Genomic DNA, 16033 nt, shown 5'->3' on the forward strand with positions numbered 1-16033 from the left:
TGGCGAGCCCATTCTCTCTCCCTCTTTCTCTCTCTGTATGTCACTCTCAAATAAATAAATAAAAATAACAAAAAAATTTAAAAACTTACACTGTTGAAATCCTACGAATAGACTTGTGCTCTATACATTCACATAGGTGCTTCCGTAACAATACAAGAAAAAGTTAAAGACGTCCAGCAGCATACACACTTAAGACAGTAGAGAAAGAAGGAAGTCTTGCCTGAAGGCATGATCCAGTGATTTATGCCTGACTTGAAAAAGGCCACCTAATGAGTATGCAGAGACTAAAGGTTAGACCCATTGTTCCTCCAGCTATTTACCCCACCTATACAGGATTCCACTGTGACATCAGCACTTTAGAGTCCCTTCCTGGTATCCAAACCAAGTAGAGAGGGGCAGCTGTCTCTCTTCTGCAGGGCAGAAACAGATGAAGTGCTGCATTTTAGGAATTGTCATATCCTGGAGCTTCCACTTGACCCTCCTTTGCAACTTGGAAGCTCTCAGATCAGCTACGTGCAAGAAATGCTCCCTAAGGTTCGAACCCTGCCTCCTTGGGCAATAAATAAAGGCAGGATGGGAGCTTTGCCTGGTTCTGCTGGTGAGGAGCTCTCTGAGACGCACATGTGAGCTGGGGTCGCTGCGAGTTCCTACTGGAAATGAACGAGTGGAAGTTCTTTGCTGGGTCCCCAGGGACTGTGCATCTAACTTTGATCTCAGAGACCAGAGCTCCACAGAAAAGCAAGAAAAACGTTGATGTGGTTGAGGCAAGCAGCATACTTGAAATGCATTGCTGGAATGGAGAATAAAGAGGCTGAAAGCAGAGTGGGCCTCGAGATTCCCTCGCCACAGAGGAGCTGCTAAGCCCAAAAGTAGGAGTCAGAAGGTTGAGGGTCACCATCGCCTCCCTGCACACCAAGAATGCCAGCCGCTCTCTGAGGCCAGAGGAAGAGGGGATGGAGGGTTTTAACCGGAAGAAAGGGTTGGAGAGGCAGGGAGCCCTGTAAAAGCAGTAGGCAGGGACCTGGAGTGGCAGAAGTGGGTGTGAGTTCTGCCCCAGCCACGTCCTGCTTTGTCATGGGGGGCTCTTCCACCTGTGAACTGGGAGTGATATGTCCACGGATCCTTCCGGGCTGCTCAGAGAATTCAAGAATGACTCAAGTAAGTTAGAACAGTGTCTGACAGCACACAGACATCAGCAAATGCTAGTTCACAGGCCAAATTGGACAACAACCTGTTTCTATAAAGTTTTATTGAAACACAGTCACATTTGTTTTTTTTCAATATTTTATTTTTAATGAGAGAGACAAATGGGGGGGGGGGAGGGAATAGGCATGCCAGGGGCCTCTACTCACTACAAACGGACTCCAGACGCAAGCACCATTACATACATCTGGCTTACGTGGATTCTGGGGAGTCGAATCTGGGTGCTTAGGCTTCACAGGCAAGCGCCTTACCTGCTAAGCCATCTCTCCAGCCCACATTTGTTTGTTTAATCCGCACTTATAGCTGATTTTGTTGAGGCCTCAGCAGAGTTGAGAGCTGAGAAAGGTACCTTATATCCTGAAAAGCCAAAAAATAGTTACCATGGAGCCCTTTATAGAATATACTTGTCAATTCTTAAAATAGCCACCCGTTTTTTCTTTTGCATGTGTGTGTAGGGTGCACACGTGTGTGTGCATATATGTAGAGGCCAGAAGTCGTTATCCAGTGTCTTCCTCAATAGCTCTTCATCTTGTTTCTCTTTTTATTTATTTGAGACAGAGAGAGAAGAAGAAAGAGGCAGATAGAGAAAGTGGCCTCCAGCCAAGGCAGACGAACTCCAGATGCATGTGCCCCCTAGTACATCTGGCTTACGTGGGTCCTGGGGAGTTGAACCTGGGTCCTCTGGCTTTGTAGGCATATGCCTTAACAGCTAAGCTATCTCTCCAGCCCCTTCATCCCCCTTCATCTTGTTTTTTTTTTTTTTTTTTGGTTTTTTTTTTTTTTTTTGAGACAGGGTTTCTTATTGCACCCAGCCTCAGAGTATTCCTACTCGCTCTGGGGCTCTTAGATTCTCTGCCCCCTCTTCTGCAACATTTCCTGTGCCATGGCAAGCCTGTAGGCAGTCTGATTTGGAGTTGTGTCCTTTGTAGCTGCTGGATTTCTGCTTTGGTGGGCTTTGATTGATCACTGTGTCCGACACCATCACCCTGGAGCTGGTTGTCAGGCTAGCAGTAAGAGCAGTGTTCATGTTGTCACTTCCTCTGCCATTTCTCCCGGGCCCTGGCAGATGTGGGAGAGATGACATGTCTTGGGATGGGCAGTTGTCTATCTTCTTGTCCTATTGATGGATCATGGCTGTCCTCCAGTTTCTCTGCCATCTGACCCCATGGAGCACACTTTCCCAGCAGCATCAACCTGCCCCCCTGAAATATTTTAAGGTAGTTTGTGTTATACAGAAAGGAATGATAATTATACCACTGGAATTTTGTGTATAAGCTTTAAAAAACTTTGTTTTGCAAGTGACAGGTCTTGCTGTATAGACCAGGCAGGCCTGGAACACTTAAGTCTCTTGTCTCAGCTTCCTGAGTCCTGGGATTACAGCCAGGCATCACCATTCCCAGCAATGTAAGAATTTATACATGATGTGGAAGAGAACTGTTTAATTATATGGACACTCAAACACAATCATATATATATAAACACACATATATGCAAATATACAAGACATACAGAAATACATCAAATACCTACACACACCCCCCCACGGAACACACCATGGGTAAGCTTTTGCCTGAGGCTGGCACTCATATCTACATTACAGATAATAAACTTAAAGCCTGGTATGTGTTGGCAATACCTCCAAACAATAGGAAATTTAAACAAAATCAGAACACAAGCCTTTATGTTGCCTTAAAAGAAAAGTATGGCAGGAGAGATGGCCCTGCAAGTTTAAGTGCTTGTCTGCAAAGCATAAGGGCCAGAGTTCAATTCCCCAGTCTCCACGTAAAGCCAGATGCACAAAGTGGTACATGCATCTGGAGTTGCTTTGCAGAGCCTGGAAGCTCTGGTGTGCCCATTCTCTCCCTCTCCCCCACCTCTCTGTCCTGGGTGTGGTGATGCATACCTTTAATCTCAGCACGTGGGAGTCAGAGGTAGGAGGATTGCTGTGAGGTCGAGGCCAACCTGGCACTACAGAGTGAGTGTCAGGTAATCTTGAATTAGAGTGAGACCTTACCTTGAAAACAATAACAATAAAAAAGAACAAAATAGGGCAGGAGAGATGGCTTTGCATTTAAGGCATTTGCTTGCAAAACCAACGGATGCGGGTTCGATTCTCCAGGACCCATGTAAGCCAGATACACAAGGGGCCGCATGAAACTGGAGTTTGTTTGCAGTGGCTGAAGGCCCTGGCATGTCCATTCTCTCTCTCTCTCTCTCTCTCTCTCTCTCTCTCTCTTTCTCCCTCTCTCTCAAATAAATAAATAAAATATATTTTTTAAAAATCTCAAAAAAAAAGAACAGAATAAAACAATGTTCACAGAAGGCATGAAGGTCATAAAGTCATGGGCAATATTTATACATTTTCCTCTTTGTAGCTAAAAACATCTTCCCTTGAACAGCGTGAGACAGAAGGAGAGCAAAAGAGAGTTAGACCTGAAGCCAGTCCCGCACTGTCTGCAGGTCAGGAACTGTGGCTCGGGGCTCACACTTCAGACCTCAGCAACAGCTCAGTGGATAAGGTTCAAAGCAAATGTGAACCAGGGCAGACTGAGAATCCAAAGGAAAGCTCTGGCTGTCAGAAGGAAGTGTGCATGGGCTTCTGCTTCCTTCAGCACCCAGGCTCCTGCCTTCTCCCAGTTCCTCCCCAGCTGCCCGCCCCTCCGTTTTGGAAGTGGCCCAGCAACCATGTCCTCCTCTTCATCTCAGACTAGCTCTGTTTTGGTTTCTGACTTTGAAGAACCCTGCTTCTTTAAAAAATACATATATATTTTGGAAACATCTCGGCTTAAAAAAGAAAGGAAGAAAAAGAAAGACAGAAAAGAAGGAAGGAAGGAAGGAGGAAAGAAAGAAAAGTCCACTTAGAAATGATGTCTACTTCACAAATGGAGGAGTTCATGACATCACTAGCCAGGTTTTTATTGTTTTTTCTTTCCTCCTGACTCCAGAAAGTGGGAAGGCATCCAAGCCAGACTGTGTAGTTCTCTGCTATATTTCTGGGCGAATAAAAGAAATCTAGCATGTCCTGCATAGCATCTGACATTCACAAACTTTTCTGGCTGAGACATTTGGCCAAATGTCAGTGTTACTTGGCGAATGTGGCTGTTTTTATTTTAATCTGTGAATATCACCCCTGTGAATTATGATCACTCCCTGCTTTGGGTATTAGAGTGGGGATTGGGAAAGTAACAAAAGTTGATCCCGGCAAGGGAATGAGGCTTCAGAAAAAAATGCATATTTCAGAGCTACCTGTCAAAACATTCTTTGTTCAAAACGCGCCCCCCCCCCCAACTTTGCTCATTTTTAGAAACTTTTGCTTAGAGCCCTCGGAGGCATCTTCCCTTGGGGTTACATTTTTACCATGGTCAGCTCACACAGGTGGGACTGGAAATATAGACCAATTAAGTAACAATTTGTGCCGGGCACAACATAAACGCCCAGGCAGACAGAGTCACTGTTGTTATGGACATAACAAGCGAGAGCAGAATAGACGTGTGACGATGTCAGGAGGGCACGGGGTTTGCAGGATGCTCTGCGTGCTGTGGGAGCACAGGATGAGGGGGCCCCTCTGAGAAGCAGTGACCACTGTGATGAGACACCTGCAAGGGAATGGGGGCAGAGCAAGGGATGGACAGGTGTCTGTGGTAGACAAACAGCCTGCATGAGGACGGTGGGGTGACTCAGAGCATGACATATACAAGAAACTTGATTCTTCCTGTGGGACTGTGGGCAAGTGATGGGAAGAGATGGTGAGTGTTGGGACACTTAGGGACATGCATTGTAGAAAGTCATGTGTCCAGCTGCAATGCTCACATCTTGCTCATGCAGGCATGTCCAACCCGAGCCATGGATCACTTTGAATGCAGCCCCACACAGCACTGGAAACTTACTTAAAACATGAGTTTTGTTGTTGTTGTTGTTGTTTTTAGGAGGGGTGGTGGTTTCGAGGTAAGTCTTGCTTTAGCCCAGGCTGACCTGGAATTGACTACGTAGTCACAGGCTGGCCTCGAACTCACTGCGATCCTCCTACCCCTGTCTCCCAAGTGCTGGGATTAAAGGCGTGTTTGCGAATGTGTTGGTAACTTGATTGTGCAGCTCTTGAGGTGAACTTCGTAGATGATGACATCCTGTCACAGTGTCAATGCCTGCATTGCAAACATGAGGACCTGAGTGCAATCATCATGGGGTAAAATGCCAGGCATGGCAGCATGCAGCTGTAATCTCAGCCCTGTGGAGGCGGAGACAGGAGGATCCCCGGGGGCTTGCTGGACCACCAGCCTCGCCTAATCGGTGAGCTCCAGGCCACTGAGAGACCCCGTCTCAAAACAGGTGAAGGTGGATGACATCCCACAGGGTGACTCCTGAGGACAACTTCTGATCACCACACACTCACACACATGCACATGCATTTGTATAAACGTGTGCTCACACATATGAACACACACACATGCATATCACATACATGCATACTCCACACACATGCATGCCCCACACACATGAAAAAAAAAAACTTTAGGCGCTGGAGTGAGGGCTTAGCAGTTAAGGTGCTTGCCTGGGGAGCCAAGGGATGCAGGTTTCATTCCCCAGGGCCCATGTAAGCCAGATGTACAAGGTGTCCCCATGCGTCTGGAATTCATTTGCAGTGGCTATAGGCCCTGGTGTGCCCATTCTCTCTCTCTAATAGATAAATAAATACAAATTTGTTTTAAAGGCTGGACATATTATACTGTTTAACCTCCAGTCAGGGCAGCCAAACATCTGTGTGAATGTTGGCTCATGACACCCTGTCCCTGCGGCTAATGTTGTAACGAGGCACTGGGAAACCAAAGCCGTGAGTGAGTTTTCTTTCCAAGGGGAGGTATGGGCTCCATGGAATCTCCATGTGTTTCTCCTACTGTTCCAGGAGCTGCGGGAATCCCTGAGGGTGGGAGAGAACGACGCCTGGCTCAGTGTTCTATGTGGGAAAGGCCGGTCCTCAAGCCGCACATAATCCTACAAGATCTCACTCTCAGACTTAGGTTTTGGCCTCGAAGGATTGGGATCAAGATCAGAAGCCGTTTCATGGTACTTGACCACCAACAGCTTTATAACTCTGCGCCCACCAAAGGAAGCTAGGTCACAGAAATCATTATTTATTGAGCACCAGTCCCAAGTTTTATTTGTCATTTATTTGCAAGTAGAAAGAGAGAAGAAGAACTGAGGGAGAGAGAGAGAATGGGTACACCAGGACCTCTTGCCAGTGCAAATGAACCCCAGATGCACGCACCACTTTGTGCCTCTGGCTTTATGTGGACACTGGGAAATCAAACCCAGGCCATCAAGCTTTTTGAGCAAGCACCTTCAACCACAGAGCTCTCCCTCCAGCCCCTCCACGCTCATTTTTTCATATTAAATTTTTTGAGGCAAGTCCAACAGACTGGTCTTTTTATGTGAGAGAGCATGCGAGAGAGAGAGAGAGAGAGAGAGAGAGAGAGAGAGAGAGAGAGAGAGAGAGAGAGAGAGAGAGAGGGAGGGAGAGGGAGGGAATTGGTGTGCCTGAGCCTCCAGCCACTGCAATCGAACTCTAGACACGTGCGCCCCCTTGTGCGCATGTGCAACCTGTGCACTTGCATCACTGGCCTACATGGGGTCTGGAGAGTCAAACATGAGTCCTTGGACTTCACAGGCAAGTTCCTTAACCATGAAGCCATCTCTTCAGCCCTCCATGTTCATCTTTAAGTACTATCTTAATTTTTTTGTATCCAGTCTTTCTCTCTCTCACACACACACAGTTCTGCATTAAGTAAGCAGAGAGTATACACAGAGAGTGATATTCAAGGAATATTCCAGAGCCAACAATTGGGTCATGAGGAAATTATTTTATGAGCTAGCTTCACTTTGAGGACAAGGGCTGGCAGACCCCAGGGTGGTGTGGGACCAGCCCTTGAAGCAGCCTTGGGCCTCTCTTATGACATCTATTTACTGGGGACAAGTGCTCCCAGGATCCCTAGAGGAAACCCTGTGTGCTCATTGTATTGTCAATTTGCAATGCTGTGATCATGGTGCCCAAGAAACCGACCAGAAAGAGGAAGGATATATTGGGCTCATGCTTTCAGAGGGTTCAGTTTGGCCCCATGGATTTGAGAAGAAAGTCATGGCGGTGGGTTTGTGTCAGAGAAGTTTCTTCACCTCCCGGTGGATAGGAATAGAGGGGGGAGGGAGGGAAGGAGAGATTAGCAACGTAGACCTGTAACACGGCGTAAGGCAAGATACAGCCCTCAGGGATGTGTCCCCAGGGACCCACTTCTCCCAACCCTTTCCCAGCTCTGCCTCTGACCAACAGGCTGGCAAAATTTTGAATCCATCAGTGAATTAAACCATCACTGATCAGGTCAGAGCTCTTCTGACCTTACTGTCTTCTGGAGCCCTCACAGACACACCCAGAGGTGGGATTCAGAGGTTCCCTAGTCATTGCCCAATCCAACCAACTTGACAGTCAAGATCAATCATCACATGCCTTCCATTCCCACCAAGACTTTAATAGCAAAAGACCCAATGGTCACCAGGTCACCACACATGGTCCCATTGCAACAATTAAGACGACCAATCCCTTCTAAGGATCAATCAAACTTCCACCTGGATTTAGAAGCAAATCATTTCTTTTCCCTCCAGATAGAATTTGTTAATGGGCTGCATTTTTTTTTTTTTTCCCTGAAGTAGGGTCTCACTCTAGCCCAGGTTGACCTGGAATTCACTGTGTAGTTTTCCAGTGGCCTCGAACTCACGGTGATTCTCCTACTTCTGCCTCCCGAGTGCTGGGATTAAAGGCATGCACCACCATGTCCAGCCCAGGCTTTTCTATTCTTTTCCTACTTTAATACCCCACTGGTGAATTTGGGCTTCTGGGTTTGAGCAGTTGGGGGCCAGGCAGGGAGGAAAGAGAAACAGGGTGTCAGTTCCTACTTGGTGAGTCATGTCATAGATGATGCTGTGCTCCCTGGAGAGATGTGTCCTACCCTGGATTCCCAAGCCAGTTCTTTGGAGATGTCTTCATTAGTCACCCGCCCTGACCTTCATTTGACTTTGACAGAAAGAGGACTTTCTAGGTCCATTGCTGGATGTTTCTGGAGCCTCTGAGGACCGTATAGCATCTTCATATGCTCGTTGCGGGTCCTGTCTACACTGCCAGGCATGGAGATACCCGCCCGAGCGGCTCTGATCAATTCTGTAAATAAAGGCTTTGCTAAGGCAGCTACTTGCCTTTCGTTCACAGCAGATCATCCTTCCAGCATTGGTCTCCTGCACTTCGGGAGGAGCCAGGTCAAAGCTCACCATTTGTGCCTCCCTGGGAGGGTTTGAGTTTTGTTCTGTGGGTCACTTTACTTCAGGTGCCATTTCCTTGCCCTGGAGTTAGAAGGTGTCAGTTCCACATCTCCACTCTGCTCCCTGGCAAAGGGAGAGCCTCCGGTTTAAGTCTCTGACACACATCTGTCTTCCTGTATTGCGTGTGTGTGTGTGTGTGTGTGTGTGTGTGTGTGTGTGTGTGTGCGCGTGCACGCTCAATGATGTGTGTGTGGTCAGAGGATAACCATTGTGAGTCAGTCCTTGCCTCCCACATTGTTAGACACAGGGTCTCTTGTTTTGTTTGCAAGCACCAGACTGACCTGTAAACTCTGGGATTCCCCTCATTCGTCTCCCGTTGCGGTACATGTTGGGGATCATAGACGTGCGTGCTGCTTGATCCAGCTTTCCCGGGTGCTGGGGATTCCAACTCTGGGGGTCAGACTTGTGGGACAAGTGCTGCTGCCCGGTCCAGCTCATCTGTCTTGACCGAGACAGTAAGTACAAGAGTGGATGCTCAGACACCCAGTCTGGATTCTATGGTACAATTGATGTGACAAATCACATTGTCACCTGCGATGTACTCCAATGCTCCCACCTCCTCAGCTTCCTAACTCTGTGCCACTGACTTGCAGATTTTTCTCACTAAATATAAAGGAATCTCACTTCCTGGGAGGCTGAGACAGGGAAACCATGTGTTCAAGGCTCACCTGAGGCTATATAGTGGGATCCTGTCTCAAAAGCCAACACAGGGGCTGGAGGGATGGTTTAGTGGTCAAGGCATTTGCCTGCAAAGCCAAAGGATCCAGGTTCAATTCCCCAGGACCCACGTTAGCCAGATGCACAAGGGGGCGCACATGCCTGGAGTTCATTTGCAGTGGCTGGAAGCCCTGGCACCCATTCTCATTTTCTCTCTCTCTCTCTCTCTCTCTCTCTCTCTCTCTCTCTGTCAAATAAATAAATAAATAAATAAAATATTTTTTTAAAAAGTAAACACAGGCCGAGTCTACCTTCCCACCCCTGACGCTGCGTAGTCCCTGTCACCCGCGAGGGCCTGTAGAATGGGGTCCAAGTGACAGAACGTCAGCACTGAGCACCCCGCAGGAGGCCTGTGTTCCCTCTCTCCTTTCTCTCCTCCTCCTCTCCTCTCCCCTTATTCTGTCTCTCTTCTCTCTCTTTTCCACTCTTCATCTCTCCCTTTTCCCTCTGTGTCTCTCCCTCTCTCACTTTCTCTCTTCTTTTTCCTCCTGTCTCTCCTCCTCCTTCCAACTTTCTTGCTTGAGGAAGAAAATCTAAAGGTGCTGGGACTGAAGACATGCGCCACCATGCCCTGCCCTAAGTGAGGTCAGGGGAACAGATTGAGCAAAGGAAGGGTGAGGGAAGGGTTAATCAAAATCTAAGAGGGTGTGAATAACTCCTATGGAAAACTACCTTTTTGGACAATGGTGCACCAAGAAGTCATAGATTGTTACTAGAAAAAATTCAGTGCCGGGGATGGGATACCTTCCAAGGAGTTGTTGGCCAGGGAGGTCTCTGATGCCTTCAAAACATTATAGGCCATTGCCAAGGCTCTTGGTTTCCCACCAGGGATAGATGGTACGACCCTATTGCCGAAGACTTCACATGCTTTGGCTGCAAAGTCACTGAGAAACAAGCTAGAATGGAGCTGAAAATCTCCTCCCTGTAGACTAACAGAAAGCTAGAAAGAGCTATGCTGCATGCACCCCTATGGGAGAGAAAAGTCAGCAGTGGAGATAAACAACAGTGGACACTGCAAGCCTTAAGTTTGGCCAACCAGGCCAAATGAGCCAATGAGTGCAATAGTGGTATGTCTGTTATGGGGGAAACCAACTGTTCACTAATTGGACTGGAGGCCCGCTCCATGGTAGGGAATACATGCCTTATACTGAAAACTTATGATGGGGGTGGTCATGAGCCCTAGGGGTGTAATACCTGCTAGTGTCTGGCTAAATTTATCTATTATGCTCACCAAACTATCCAATAAGCACTTCTCTTAATGTTCATACCCATATATTAATGCTACTATCACTTTTGGTTAGGGAACCTTCTTTTTTCAGATGGCAGTAACCTTGGGATTACTCAGAAGTAACCATGGTTCTGAGAAGTGACAGAGGAGTGCTCAGCACTGAAACATCTCTATCACACCTTTCAAGGCTCAGGGTCCATTGCAGAAGAGGTGGTGGAAAGAATCTAAGAGCCAAAGGAAGGGTAGGACCCCTTACAATGTGCTCCTCCAGACACAAAATGGCCTGGATATCCATGACCTCTCAATGCCTGTTTCTACCTAGATAAGAGCCTCATAATAGGAAGAAAATATGATGGCATCAAAATAAAATAGAGTCTAGTTGAGGAGGGGAGGGAAAGTGGATTTATATAGGGGAAAGTAGGAGAGGGAATTGAATTATCGTGGTTTATTGTCTATAATCGTGGAAGTTGTCAATTTTAAAAAAAAGTTTAAAAAATCCAAAGGGTGCCAAAGATCTCAGTAATTAATATAACTAATACTTTAATGTAATATATTTTTAACATATTTATTTATTTCCCAGGAGAAAGAGAGAAACAATGGGCACACCAAGATTTCTAGCCCCTGTAAATGAACTCCAGATACATGCGCCACTTTGTGCATCTGGCTTTATGTGGGTACTGGGGAATCAAATCTGGGTCATTAGACTTTGCAGGCAAATTCCTTAATCACTGAGCCGTCTCTCCAGCCCCATAATGTAATATTTTTTTAAAAAACCCAAATGAACCCCAACATCCAGGATGAGCAAAATAATGGCACTTTAAGCAGAGATGATCGGTCACGGTGGTCTTCTCTCCCTCTTTATGAAGTGTAGGTCTGCGGTCAAGGCTCTGAGACGGCCTGCAGGGGAGGACTCTGTTGAGATTTGCTGGCTTCTGGCTTTCTCAGAGGAATATGGCCATAGGGAAAGAAGCTTTACCGAGCGCTGGGGAAGATGTTGGGCTCTGATCCCGTCTCATTTCTATGCTTCTATGCCTTAGAAGTTTGGAGAAAGAAAGAGAAAAGGAGAAAAGAAAGAAAAGACACTGGGCATCTCATGTTCACGCACATGGGAAAAGGAGGATCTCTCATCTTGCCCTAGGTGTGCTGGGATCACAGGATTAGAGGGCTACGGCACCCAGGCTCTGGGGATCCAAACGCTGGTATTCGTGCTCTACGGAGCCACCTCCCCAGCCCCACGACCTCAAACTCATGATGCCCCTGTCTCAGCCTCCCAAGTGCACCGCCGTGCCCAGCTCAGAGGTCAGTCCTGCCCTTTGTGCACAGGTTCTTTTCTCTGTGTATTACCTGTCTATTACCTATTCTCTCCCAACCCAGGCACCTGCCTCCCTTCCTGTCTCTGCCCCCCCATTTATCACGTATCTACCTTTTGTGTCCATATGTGCTTATCTGCTAGCATCTGTACATGCATGACAATCTAAACCTAAGTTATCGACAGAGACCCTCAGGCTTATAACTGGCTTTCAAATTTTTAACATATTTATTTATTTGCAGGGAGAGAGAGAGAAAGAGGGAGAGAATGTCCTCTCTAGCCACTGCAAATGAATTCAGGACACATATGCCACTTTGTGCTTCTGGCTTTATGTGGGTACTGGGGAACTGAACCCCGGCTGTCAGGCTTTGCAAGCAAATACCTTTAATCACTGAGCCATCTCTCCAGCCCCTATATATATATATATATATATATATATATATATATATATATATATTTTTTTTTTTTTTTTTTTTTTTGAGGTACAGTCTTGATCTAGCCCAGGTTGACCTGGAACTCAGTATGTAGTCTCAGGGTGGCCTTGACCTCACAGGGATCCTCCTACCTCCGCCTCCCAAATGTTAGGATTAAAGGCGTGAACCGCCACACACAGCTATCCAGCCCTTAACATACTTTGAAATCCTTTTATGGTAATAATTACACATTATTGCTTTTTATATTTTGTTTTTATTTATTTATATAAGAGAGAAAGCAAGACACACAGAGAGAATGAGCATGCCAGGGCCTGTAGCCTCTGCAAACAAACTCCAGTCACATTGTGCATCTGGCTTAAGTGGATTGTGGGGAATCGAACCTTAGTCTTTAGGCTCCGCAGGCAAGCGCTTTAACCGCTGAGCCATCTCTCAGGCTCACATTATTCCTTTTTGAGTTAGTCTAACTTCCCTTGACCTTGCACTCCTCCTGCTTCAGCCACCTGAAGGTTGGGACGGCAGTGTACCAATTACTTCCTCATCACTGTGAACAAATACCCAGCCGGAAGTCACTTACGGAAGGGAAAGGCTGCACTGAGCTCACTGATCCCGAGTGTGGAGTCCACAACCGCGGGGAAGGCATGGATCCAGCTCACGAGTCCTGCTCGGGGCCTCCTGGTCCCCCAGTGATTCGCACATGTGGCGGAGGCAGAAAGTCGCTAATGTTCACAGTTTCCTTCCTAGCGGGAGCCTGGCTTCTGTTTTCCCTTCATTTCTGCTGGGAGCTACACCCCCCGATCCCCAGGGCTGCAGCATCCCCCCGCTGGTACCCGTCCACCCAAGGATCTTCCCCAGTGTGCAGAGAGGCCTCACCTTGACAACTGGGGAAACAGAGGCTGGGGGTGAGGGTGGGAGTGGGGTGGGGGTGTCCCCCGCCCCCCGCAGTTTCCCACACGGTGCGCAGCGAGGTTTCCAGATTTCTCTGATTGCCCAAGCCTGTCCTCGCTTCCTCCCTCCCACAACTGCCCTTTTCCCCGGGCTGAGCAGCCCCAGGTCGAACCCTTTCCCCGCGTGAGGAGCTCTCGGGTCCTCTTGCGGTTTCCATCCCTTTCCTCAACAGCACTTTGCATTTTCTCCTAAATTCCTTCCAGCTGTCAGGTAGGAGAGCCCCTGATAAGGATTTCCCTGGCGTGGGGGAGAAACATTTACCAGAGGTAACCCAGCCCGCCAGGCTCCCTCCCCGACACTTTGTAAACATATGGAATATATTGTGGTCGGAGGCAAATATATTTTAAGAATTTCTCCTGCATCTTTTCAGACACATTCCAGCAAGGATTACTACAGGTATCAGGAGAAGGAGGCTTTTGCTCTTTCCCTGTAAGCAGGGCCAGATTTTAGAGACAGAGGTAGCTCTGGGGTGGGGGGGGTCAGGAAGCCCCAGCCCCCCCCCAAAGGGAGAAGGCACCCAGGCCTTAAATTCTCCACAGGGTCCCAAGGTTTGATTTCTTCTGTTTTCCCTGGAGGGTGTGTGCAGAGTGGAATGGTAGGGATAAACCTTTATTAAGTGTCCCTCATTAGTAATGCCTCCTCCCTACAATTCCCCCTAGCATATACAGGTTCCTTTCTTTTCTTCTTTTTCTTTCTTTTCTTTTCTTTTCTTTCTCTTTTTTTTTTTTTTCCCAAGGTCTCACACTAGCCCAGGCTGACCTGGAATTCACTATGTAGTCTCAGGCTGACCTCAAACTCAGTGATTCTCCCACCTCTGCCTCCCAAGAGCTGGGATCAAAGGCACCACCATGCCAGGCTGGTTTCAAATTTGTATGCGTGTGTGTGTGTGTGTGTGTGTGTGTGTGTGTGTGTGTGTAGGTGGTGTGGTGGTAGTGTGTGTGGCACACGCGTTTGTGTGTGCACGTGCACATGAAGGGCAGAGGAGACCACCGGGCATCCTCCTCCATTGCTCTCAAGTTTCCTTCAGATGGAGTCTCTCACCAAGCCTGGAGCTGCTTTTTGCAGTCACACTGGCTGACCAACAAGCCCCGGAGGTCACCGGAGTGCAAGATCAAGGCCACCTGTTTTCCTGAGTGCTGGCGAATCACACTCAGGGCACATCAGGCCCTTATGCCTGCGGCAAGTACTCTTAACTGCGGAACCATCTCTATGGCTAAATTTTAGTCTTTTGAGACAGGGGTTGTTACATAGTCCAGGCTGGCCTCAAACTCTTGATACTCCTGTCTCAGGCTCCTGAGTGCTGGGATTACAGGTGGGCACTGTAATATACTGATAATTTAAAGGACAACAGTCCACCATCAGTTGAGATACTAATGACCACTACAAAATAGCCGATAAGGGCAAGTGGATTTCTTTGTTACCATTTTCTGGTATGGCAAATATATATGTATATATATTTGGTTTTTCAAGGTAGGGTTTCACTCTAGCCCAGGCTGACCTGGAATTCACTATGGAGTCTCAGGATGGCCTTGAACTCATGGTGATCCTCCTATCTCTGCTTCCCAAGTGCTGGGATTAAAGGCATGCACCACCACGTCCGGCTTCTGCAAGTAAATATTTTAATGTAGCTTTTAACTCCTCTGCTAATATTTTTACTACATTTTATGCAAGATGTTTTTGGAGTTGTTCTTGAACTTTCAATGTGATCTTAATTTATTACAATTTTACTTTTAATTAATACTAGTTTCGATCTAATTCAATGGGAAATGCTGGCACCAATATAGTTCTGTTGTTCCCTCCTTTGCTCTTTAAACATACACAAAACCATCATAAAGTTGTTGAAATATATTGAGCATTTCTGGGAACCAAGATTTATGGTTAATATTCCCATGGATAATAACATTTAATTTTTTTCTTCTTTTTGTTTCTTAATGATTTTTTATCAGTATGTATTTTTATTAGTATATGAAATTATGCATAATAGTGTTTTTTTCTTTTTCTCTTTCTTTTTTTTTTTTTTAGGCAGGGTCTCTCTCTAGCCCAGGTTGGCCTGGAATTCATTTTGTTTGTTTATTTTTACTTATTTATTTGAGAGCAACAGACAGAGAGAGAAAGAGGCAGAGAGAGAGAGAGAGAGAGAGAATGGGCGCGCCAGGGGCTCCAGCCACTGCAAACGAACTCCAGACGCATGTGCCCCCTTGTGCATCTGGCTAACATGGGTCCTGGGGAATCGAGCTTTGAACCAGGGTCCCTAGGCTTCACAGGCAAGTGCTTAACCACTAAGCCATCTCTCCAGTCCTGGAATTCATATTGTAGTGAACCCAAGGTTGTATGGAGGGATGTCTCAGTGTGTAATGCTTGCCATGCAAAAATGAGGACCTGAGTTCTGATCCCCAAAACTCATGTAGAATGCCAGGCATGGTGGCATGTGTCTCTTGGCCCAGTGCTAGGGATGCAGACAGGAATTCCTGGGGCTCGCTGGCTAGCTAATCTATCAGAATCCATACATTCAGTGCAAGAGAGCATCTCGAGGGACGAAATGCAGCATTACTTGGGAAGAAACCCAACTTTGACTCTTGGCCTCTACACACACATATGAACCTACACATCACACATACACATGCAATTTTTTAAAGATTTTATTTTTATTTATTTATTACAGTCAGAGGGGGAGAGAGAGAGAGAGAGAGAATGGGTGCACCAGGGCTTCTACCCACTACAGATGAACTCCAGACACATGTGTCACTATGTGCATTGGGTTTGTGTGGGACCTGGAGAATCGAACCTGGGTCCTTCGGCTTTGCAGGCATGCGCCCTAACTGCTAAGCCATCTCTCCA

The sequence above is a fragment of the Jaculus jaculus genome, chromosome 13 (assembly GCF_020740685.1).
Source record: "Jaculus jaculus isolate mJacJac1 chromosome 13, mJacJac1.mat.Y.cur, whole genome shotgun sequence".
In the NCBI taxonomy this organism is placed as follows: Eukaryota; Metazoa; Chordata; class Mammalia; order Rodentia; family Dipodidae; genus Jaculus; species Jaculus jaculus.